Consider the following 9,532-nt stretch of genomic DNA (forward strand, 5'->3'; position numbering starts at 1 on the left):
TCTCCTTCCATTTCCCCCCACCCGCGCGATGTGAAAAGAACACGAGTTACATAAAACTGCTTTGTTCCGACATGCGCCCAGAGCGTCCCAAGTCCTGTGAGCCACCTGTCCCGTCACAAACATTTCACAAAGGAGCGTTACGTTTACCAGGGGGGGGGGGGGGGGGCGCGCGGACGTGGGATGGGAGAGGGCATTTCGCGAGCGTCCTTACATAGCCTAGCCAAACTGCAAAACTACAAACTATAAACTATTTTTTTTATTTTACCGGGTAAGGCCCACTGAGCTATGTAGCTCTTTTTGAGAAGCGACCTGGCCACCGCAAGAGACAGCTCAACAAAGTGGGCTCATCACGTGGACATTTCGAGCACGTTTCGAAATGTGGAGGGGATAAAAAAACGGAGGCCACTGGAGAAAAATGCATACGACCACCGGAAGAAGATACAAACTCCAAATATCCGTGCGTCAGGGTCTGGATCGAAAACGCGACCTCCTGCATATCAGGCGACGGAGTTAATATCTGTATAACACGTAGGCTTTCGCGACCAATATTATTCATAATCAACGTTTTTGGGTTTAGCTTGCGTTATTTATAAATGTGTCGTAACCCTCCACCACCCGACACGGCCAATCAGTAAAAAAGTGTCACGTTGCCAAAAAAGCAATTCGCCCGATGATGCTGGATGCAATTACCAGCGAAACGTCGTGCTACTCAAAAATTGTAAATGTTGTGGTTTCACGCTTCAACACACCGGTGGGCTAAAGCAGTGAACTATTTGTCTTTTGTCAACGTGACACTTTTTTACTGCTTGGCCGTGTCGGGTGGTGGAGGGTTACGACACATTTATAAATAACGTGATCTAAACCCAAAAACGTTGATTATGATTAATATCTGTAACCAAACGGATGTGGAGTAAAACCCTGGGGCCATAGCCTCGATTAAGGGGGTGGGGGGGGGGCATACACAACGCCAACGTTAAATACATTGATCATATCGTTCAACGGATGAACACAAAAAAAATCGAGCGGCAATGCGATCTGCTCTCCTCTATCGGCTCGAGCTCTCTCAACCTGCATCTGCGGAGAAATGCTACGAAGGCAGCCATCGCTAAACTGCACCCAGCTATGTATTGTTGCCAAAGTTGTTTTGCTCGGCTTGACTATAGCTAACTATGCGTGTTGAACTTCTGACGCGCCGTACGTAGCCAACCGTGCTAATTGATGGTGCAAGAAGGAGTCAAGTTTCATTTATCAGGTATAGCCCTGTGAGCCATTCGGCTCTGGAATCGGGTGCAAACGCAACAAACAAAAAAAAAAACATGAACAAGAAAACATCTTAAAGTGACTATGTGCAAACAGAAAATCCAAGAAAAGACAGCAAAATACGAGGGGGTTGAGACTTGAATGGTGGAAATGAGGTGGGGGGTCTTAGCCTCCTCCACCCCCACGGCACTGATGGAGTATATGAGGACGTTAGTCCAACGATTGTGGGAGTCAGGGCTCCGGATCATTAGAGGTGATGGGAGTTCCGTCTAGCACTGCTTGTCACATTCCGACCGCTTTCCCTCTTCCCAGAATCACACTCATCCCCGTACATATGTAACCGTGCCACAGCGGTAGTACTGAGCACGAGCAAACTTAGCAATCAGTTAGAACCCCAGGCAGCTCATGCCACCCCTCCCCCCATTAAATATCGAATGACATTAACCCCTCTTCTTGGTTCTTTCGATAAAGTCACGTAGAAGGGAAATAATAAAATAATAAAAATAAAAGATAATAAAATAATTCTCACGACGTTTCGGCCACAACGCAAGCAGCCGTGCTGCCGTGCTGCTTGCGTTGTGGCCGAAACGTCGTGAGAATTATATTGTTTTATTTTTATTATTTTATTATTTCCCTTCTATGTGACTTTACCGAAAGAACCAAGAAGATGAATCCCTGCAGTCACGAAAGCTTTAAATCGACATTAACCTCTATTATCTAGTCTCTATCTCCCTTCTCTCGTGTAACTAAGTCTGTGTCTCTCTTCTACATATCTCTCACTGCACCCAGTTTCTGTCTCATCTGTATCTCTCTTCCCATAATCGCATGACAATCTCTATCTTTTGCCTATTAAACCTTATTTTTGTCAACTCAGTAGGAATTCAGAATTTGAGTCGGAGAAATTTCTGCGTGCTTCAAAAAACGGTTAACACTATATGGGACTCTCGTTTTTAATGGAAAAATAACGGAAAATATACCGTAACATGATAACAAATGTAATGTTAATAGCTTAAAAAAAGTCAAAAAGTCTCCACTTGTTCACCATCATTGTGAACACGTGCCTGGAATCTTCTCCAGGTGGTCTCCAGAGCCCGGAGGCACATTTCTCGTGCTATTGTTGAAGAAAATTCTCCGAAATGTGAACATTTTTTTGAAGCACCCTGTAACGTCTGCTTCGAGGCCCCAATGGGCCAGCACCACCACCATGACCGCCCCCAACGTCTGCTACTCACTCTCTGCTGAGCCAGCACCTCCGATGCCGACGGGCCAGCGTGCAGCGTTCCGTTCTGCCGTCGGGTGATCGTTCGCAGAAAAGATTGGCGGCCCGGGGAGAGACGTTGACCCTAACGCGGTGTGACGCCCTAGGCCTCCAGAGTTTGGTGTAAAGGGGCCCTGAAAGGGTTAATTGAGCGACGTTTTACGGAAGGCGAAGATCGACGGCGGCGGCTGCTGTTGCTGGAAGTTCTTGGCGCTTGTGGGAGGTGCGGCGTGGCCACGGGAAGTGGAGTTAATGCCTAAACGCTCCCGCGCCGACCAGCAGGGCTGACCCCGTGAGGGTCACCGGCGCGTTCAGGCAGCGCGGTAACGAGCCTCCTCCGAGGCCGGGGACTTTCGAGGAGATGAACATTTGTGAACCGCTCAATGTAACGTGTCTTGACCGCGTGCTTGTTCACTCCGCTCAGTGGGAGGTCGATGCTTCTCCGCTGCTGTCACCACCGCAGATTGGAGCTCGCTCCCCCGCCAGCCGTCCGGTGCTGCCGGCTCCCTGCCGCTGTTTAAGTCCGACTCGGGACATTTCTCTTATGAATGCCTGCCTCTTTCCTTAAATAATAACAAAAGTATATGTATATAAAGTATATATACGCGTTCTTTTAACACATGCCAAACAAGCCTCACTCCTTTAAAGACGATCTTGAGATGCAGTTGTATTTATACGATGTCTAACATCTATAGCGTATTGACAAAACACCTTTTTCAAATGTTGCTGCTGGTAAACGCAAATCCATGTATACATTCGACACATACACAAATAAAAATGTCTCTTGTATAGCCTTAACATAGTTGTGGGACAAGTGCTGTTAGCGAGCACCTATTAAGGCAGGTACGTGACACCAGAGGGTGGGCGGCCAACACCTTTACCTGGCCACCGTTGTCTCCACAGCTCTGATGTTTTATACACACGATACCAGGTACTCAGTTAAGGCTAAGTCGACCTAGAGGAGGCCCAGGGCCGGTTCAGATATTGAGCGTGAGCCGGAGTCGAACTCTGGTCGTCGCGGGGTTCGTAGCGCAGCTCGCCAGCCACTGCGCCACCACTCCCCGCTCAGACACGTACACGTGCACATGTGCACAAAGGGGACGTCAACAATATTGCTTGCAAAAACAATCATGCCGAGTCATGTGTTTTCCCGTTCATCCATCGGTCAAATAGCAAGCACAATGGGGCAGCCTGAAATAACAGGCACTTCAAACAAAACACAGCGTTTAGCGCAATATGGCTAAGGATCGCTCATGCACGCAGAGCTACTGACAGACATGTGCCAGCAGGGACATCTGTAATGTTTGCATTAATGTTGATGAAACAAGAAAAAAAATCTTACCCAACCACGACTTCCTTCTGTGTACGCATGAACAAAGAACACTCAATCTCTAATTTAGCAGTGCTGTATAGGCTTTTGGGTCAGAGTACTTGTTAATAATCGTAATGTACAGCTCTTTGTCAAACCACTGTCGGTTATGGGGGTTGTGTGACCATACTTCACCTCGTTGGTTTAAGGCTGAGGGGCTGCACAGGACCGCTTCAGTAATTGCTCAGCACTAGTGTTAGCCGTGGCCAGGCGTTAAACCCAGGCCACAAGCTTGACAGTGTAGTCTTCTAGCGACTACGTGACAGTTCCACCTCTCAACATACCCTAAACATCTTATTTTAGGCTGAGGTGACCTATACGTGGTACGGGTAAGGCTCATATACCAAACTGTCGACTGTTGTGCTTGGTTGAGAATTGAATAACCCAGGTTGCTGGAATCAGAGCCCAATGCACCCATCACTCGCACACACGCACATTAAGTGCAATTCTTGGCATGTAATGACGCAATTTATTTTCTTTAACATGCTTATTCTAAATACGACGTACACAATTGTGCCGAACGTACACAATTTTGCAGATATTTATCCACGAGCTTTTCCTTTCGGAGTAATTTAAGACGACCTTAAACCGTGTCTTTATTTCCAAAGTTATTCTATCCACCTGGTTGTACGCCTTTGCAAAGTTTATTAAAAGCTATTTAAAGGTTGCGCTTTGTTTATACATGCGGGGACATGTGTGTACGTGCGCATGTGCCCATTGCACGCGCACGAGTGTGTGTGCGATGTTTATATATGTGAGTGCATATTGTAATAACTGACGGAGACATCGCTCAGAACAGCTTTTAAAACGTTGGAAAAAGGCTCACAAAAATATATACGATTTACCATGGAGTGCAGCACGGATATCCTTTTCAGAAACTCACTTCTCAACGCGTTTTATCAACGGTTTAATATGCTACCCAAATACCGACCTACCTACCCACATGCCCACTAAACCAACTGCCCAGTTACTCACCAAATTTACTGGAACATCTACTTACGGAAAGCCAGATATTATGTATGAATGTACGTTGAACTTCTTTCGGACCGTAAACAGTCAACCGTGCCAATCGGAGGTGCGGGGGAAGGACAGCAAACTAAACACAAAAAACTATTCTTAAGAAATGAGTTTTCAATCTAGATTCAAAAGTGCATAGCTGGAGTAGCTTTATAATATCGGAAGGAAGAACGTTCCAGACGGCCACAGAAGCGCATCTGAAAGCGCGCGATGCGGTGACCCTCTTTGTTCGATGGCGAGCCAAAAGCCACTACCGCGAGGATGACCAGATTCACGTGATGGTTTATGCCCCTGGACGAAATCAGCAAAGGTAAAATAGTGCAAAAGCAGCGTACCACTAAGCTTGGGAAATAAAGTCCATTACCAGCAAGGACACATGGATCAGAAAGGTGGACAGTGACAAGGAAAACGGAGCCAAAGTTGAAACGTGGGCAAAGATGAATGGAAAATGCACGCTGGGAAAAATGATCTGGTCATTCTCGCAGCGGCTTTGGCTAGGCGTCGAACAAAGATGGTCAACTGCATCACGTGCATTCACACGCGCTTCTGTGACCGTCTTGAACCCTCCTCCTTCTGATATTAGGAAGCCACTGGAGCAATGCACTTTTAACTATGGATTGAAAACTCATTTCTGTAGAAAAAATGTTTTGCGTTTAGTTTCTTGTCCTTCCCCGGCACCTCCGAGTAGCACGGTTAGCTACGTACGGCGCGAATAAAGTTCAATATGTACATGCATGCATACACAGAGAGATAGGAGCAAGAGCTTATGGATTGGAGAACAAAAAGGAGGTACTGGACATTTTTTGTGTTACTGCAATGGCAGTGGTGCACAAGCACAAATCGCCGAATCTCAATCCATGCATCAATAGCACTGCCATGCATACATATAAATACGTAACAGGCAACGTTTCGTACAATGGTCCTTTTGTCGTAGCAGTGAGATGACTCTTCTTGGTTCTTTCGGTAAAGTCACGTAGAAGGGAAGTAATAAAATAATAAAAATAAAACAATAAAATATTCTCACGACGTTTCGGCCACAACGCAAGCAGCCGTCCTCAGGTGAAAACCAGGTATGTCGAGGCGACAGCGTCTGAATGAAACAGCACACGTGCTTGGAGCATATATTTAAGCTGGGTTGGAAGGGGGGGAAAGGGCGCCTTGACAAAATAATTTGCATATCAAGAGGAATTCCATATTTATGGGAAATGCAGGTATGGGATTAGTACTACTTATGCCCGTGCATTATGCAGGAATTAGCAGCATCAAAGGGAGGGGACATGGGAAATGCAGGTATGTGGGATGACTGTTGAGAAAAGTGGGCTTTGCAGGACACATAGCTGATAAGGACGATGCAATGGCAGAGAGAGCAGGGAACGTGCCCGGGAGAACGACCCCATGTGGAGATGCAGCGATGAGATTAAACAAACATTCTACAGGAGTGAGATGCATTCTGGCATCGCAGGGCTGTCTGTTAAAGCTATGGCGTTGGGGAGGTTTTCACTCAGCAGCGGATAGATCATCGCTAATGGAAAGTGACAATTATGGTTTTTGATACTGATCACGATAGCTCGGCTGCTGCTGCTGCTGCTGATTATGATGGCAACGGTGACATAACGAATGCAAGGTACTCTATTGAATTAAATAAGGCGCTGCCTGACTTTCTCATGGAAACCGAGCGCGTTGCTGTGGCCGGGCACGTTGCTGTGGCCGGGTGTAAATTGAGCACTCTGTGTCATGCGATGGCGGCAGTGGGATGCGCTGTCACACGCGTGCAAACAACACAGTGACACGCCGCAAATTTGGCAGGCGCACATAGGTCGGGGAGGGGGGGCGGTGGGGGCCCAGGAGTGCCCCCCCCCCTCCTCGCCCACCCCCTCAGGGCGGTCCCTACTCAACAGCCGAGTCGGACACTCTTGCGTGGCTCACAGCTGCTGGTGGCTCGGCGTAGTCGGCATGGGCCCCATGTGCAACAACAACAAAAACATTACAATTGCCCCCCCCTCCCGCCTCTCCCTGTCGACCTCGTGTGTGCGCGCGCCTCTGTTGAATTCTGGCGACCGTTGTGTGCTGCGAACACTTTCTCAGATCATCTCCACTGCTTCGCACGGGGCCTAGCTTGGCTGGCATGGGCCCTGGTGTGCAAGGGATGAAATGGGCCCCTCCCTGTACAGATTGTCCCCCACCTCCACATTGTATCCCCCGGGTGTCTTGGTCTCGCAGACTCGTGGGCTCCTGTGCAGTTGCACCACCTGCACACTCGATAGCTACGCCACTGGCAACGTGGCGTTGAAGGCACAGCATTGTCCAATGGCGCCGAATAGTTTCCAAAGGCTGCTGAAAGCTGCTCTCTTTGTCTCCGACACGAAAATTTGGAGTAGCTGACGGCTAGTACACGACACGGTGACCTCTATTGTCAATTCTTTCAACGAAAGTCCGGCATGCCATTGCTGAAACGACGACCAGACCATCGAACACACCAGTGCTGAACTGTCCGTGAAAATTCAATGGGCGCAGTGAAGCAATCTAGCCCACATCAACGGAAGCCATTTATTGGCTAAATAGCCTGGACTGATCAGCTGCTATTCATCCATCCGTACGCTAAAGAGAGAATCATTTATCAAGAGATCTTATCTAAAAACTTCATTTTGAATGTGTACATCAAGACTGTAGATGACCAGCGTCTTTGATGAAGTGTTTCTACGCTAAAATGGCTCATTGCCTGAAATACCATATAATTGGTTGTCATTAAACAAGACAATCATATTCATAATAAGCGTTTTAGGTTAGATCGCGTTATTTATAAATGTGTCGTAACCCTTCATCACCCGACACGGCCAATCATCAAAAAAGTGTCACGTTGACAAAAGACATAGTTCACTACTTTAGCCCACCGGAGTGTTGAAGAGTGAATCCACAACATTTACAGTTTTTCAGTACGACGTTTCGCTGGTAATTACATCCAGCATCATCGGGCAATTCGCCAGAATTCTGGCGGTGGGCTAAAGTAGTGAACTATTTGTCTTTTGTCAACGTGACACTTTTTTGCTGATTGGCCAAGTCGAGTGGTGGAGGGTTACGACACATTTATAAATAACGCAATCTAACCCAAAAACGTTTATTATGAATAATATTGGTCGCGAAAGCCTACGTGTTAAAGAAAATCATAATTATGATGTACAGACTTTTGTTAAGTATTATCGGTGGCATGGTCCTAGGTTCTATCCTGTTAAAGAAGATTAAAGTCAATTAACTTTTGTTTAGTACAACGCTACTAGATGCGACCACCATACATACCACAACGTAGCTAATTATTAGTGGCTTGTTAAATTGAAATTAAAATCCTACGATTTGATGATGTTCAGAAGTTAGCTTCGGAGGGTAAAAATGTGGAACCAGAATACATTTAAGATGCAACGAAGGAGTGTTATAACTTTTTTTTCTACTTTGGCCCCAACATTTTTTTCTCCCATATTATGCACGCAAGGAGGTGCAATAAATACAAGCAGCCCCTGTGGTTAGGAATGGGTTTTCATGTAGAGCTCTTAAGACCAACCAATGTATTTTAAATCCCGACCACAGCAAAGTCAATATTTTATGAAATGCGGTTTAATACACATAATGCATAAACACAACACAACCATTACCTTAGCGTCTGAAAGCTTAAGACGTTACTTGTTACACGTAACATATTTTCATAAAGCGAATTATTGTAATATTACATTCTTGCTCCGACAATTACCTCTTGTTGGCCAGTGTAACTTAGTGTGTGAGCGTGAAACATGTGCAAGCGTTTTTGGACAGATGCGCACTGAGAATTACATCAAGAGGCAGCAAGAGAAACATGTGGACCAGATAATAATTGGTCATTAGGGACATCATCTTGACTGTCGAGAAAGGTAGGTGGGCTTGGGCCAATGGGCAAGAATGGCCCCAGACTGGCAGGTAATCAGAATCTTTTTTATCCTCGAGAAATCCGATGAGCTATGAAGCTCTTTTCACATGTAAGGGTTCGGTCCCTCATGCGCCTGAGCTCTACGTGCTGCTCTCGTCAGGGAATGGCCGACTCTCCCAGCCACGGATCCTGGCACCCAAAGCTGGGTGGCCTTCTCGAGTGCCTCTCCTAGGACCTGGAACACCTTGATGTCTTGCGCTCCGGTGCGCTCCGGGCCCCCGTGTGTGTTCAGCAGCGAATGAATGCAAGACTCGTGACTTCCCCATCCCATTACGTATTTTACTCGATTTTATCTTCGAATTTCTTTTGCACGACGTGTTGATGCCCTCCTTGATGGTAGGTGATGTTACCGTTCAAATACGACATTTTAAGAGAAGAGGATATGGTGATGAAATTGCTTCGTGTGCAGCAGCGAGATGGATTGTGTCATCGCAAGACAACGAGGGGTGGTCACAGCGTGTGGGAAGACCGTCATCCAGCTGTGGATACGTCATCCCTTGCCGATGACGACGGCGACGACGATGATTATGATGCGTCGTAGCTGACAAATGAATCGTGCAACTGGGGCTGCCATAGTGTGTCCATAGATCATCCATAGAACAACAAGGGAGTCGAGTCACGTGACGTGTGTTGTGCCGACAGTAATGGCCAATGAGGGCCCCCCTTTCAAGGTTCC

Source organism: Lethenteron reissneri, chromosome 37 (genome assembly GCF_015708825.2).
Source record: "Lethenteron reissneri isolate LAM-NWPU_2019-01 chromosome 37, ASM1570882v1, whole genome shotgun sequence".
Taxonomy (NCBI): domain Eukaryota; kingdom Metazoa; phylum Chordata; class Hyperoartia; order Petromyzontiformes; family Petromyzontidae; genus Lethenteron; species Lethenteron reissneri.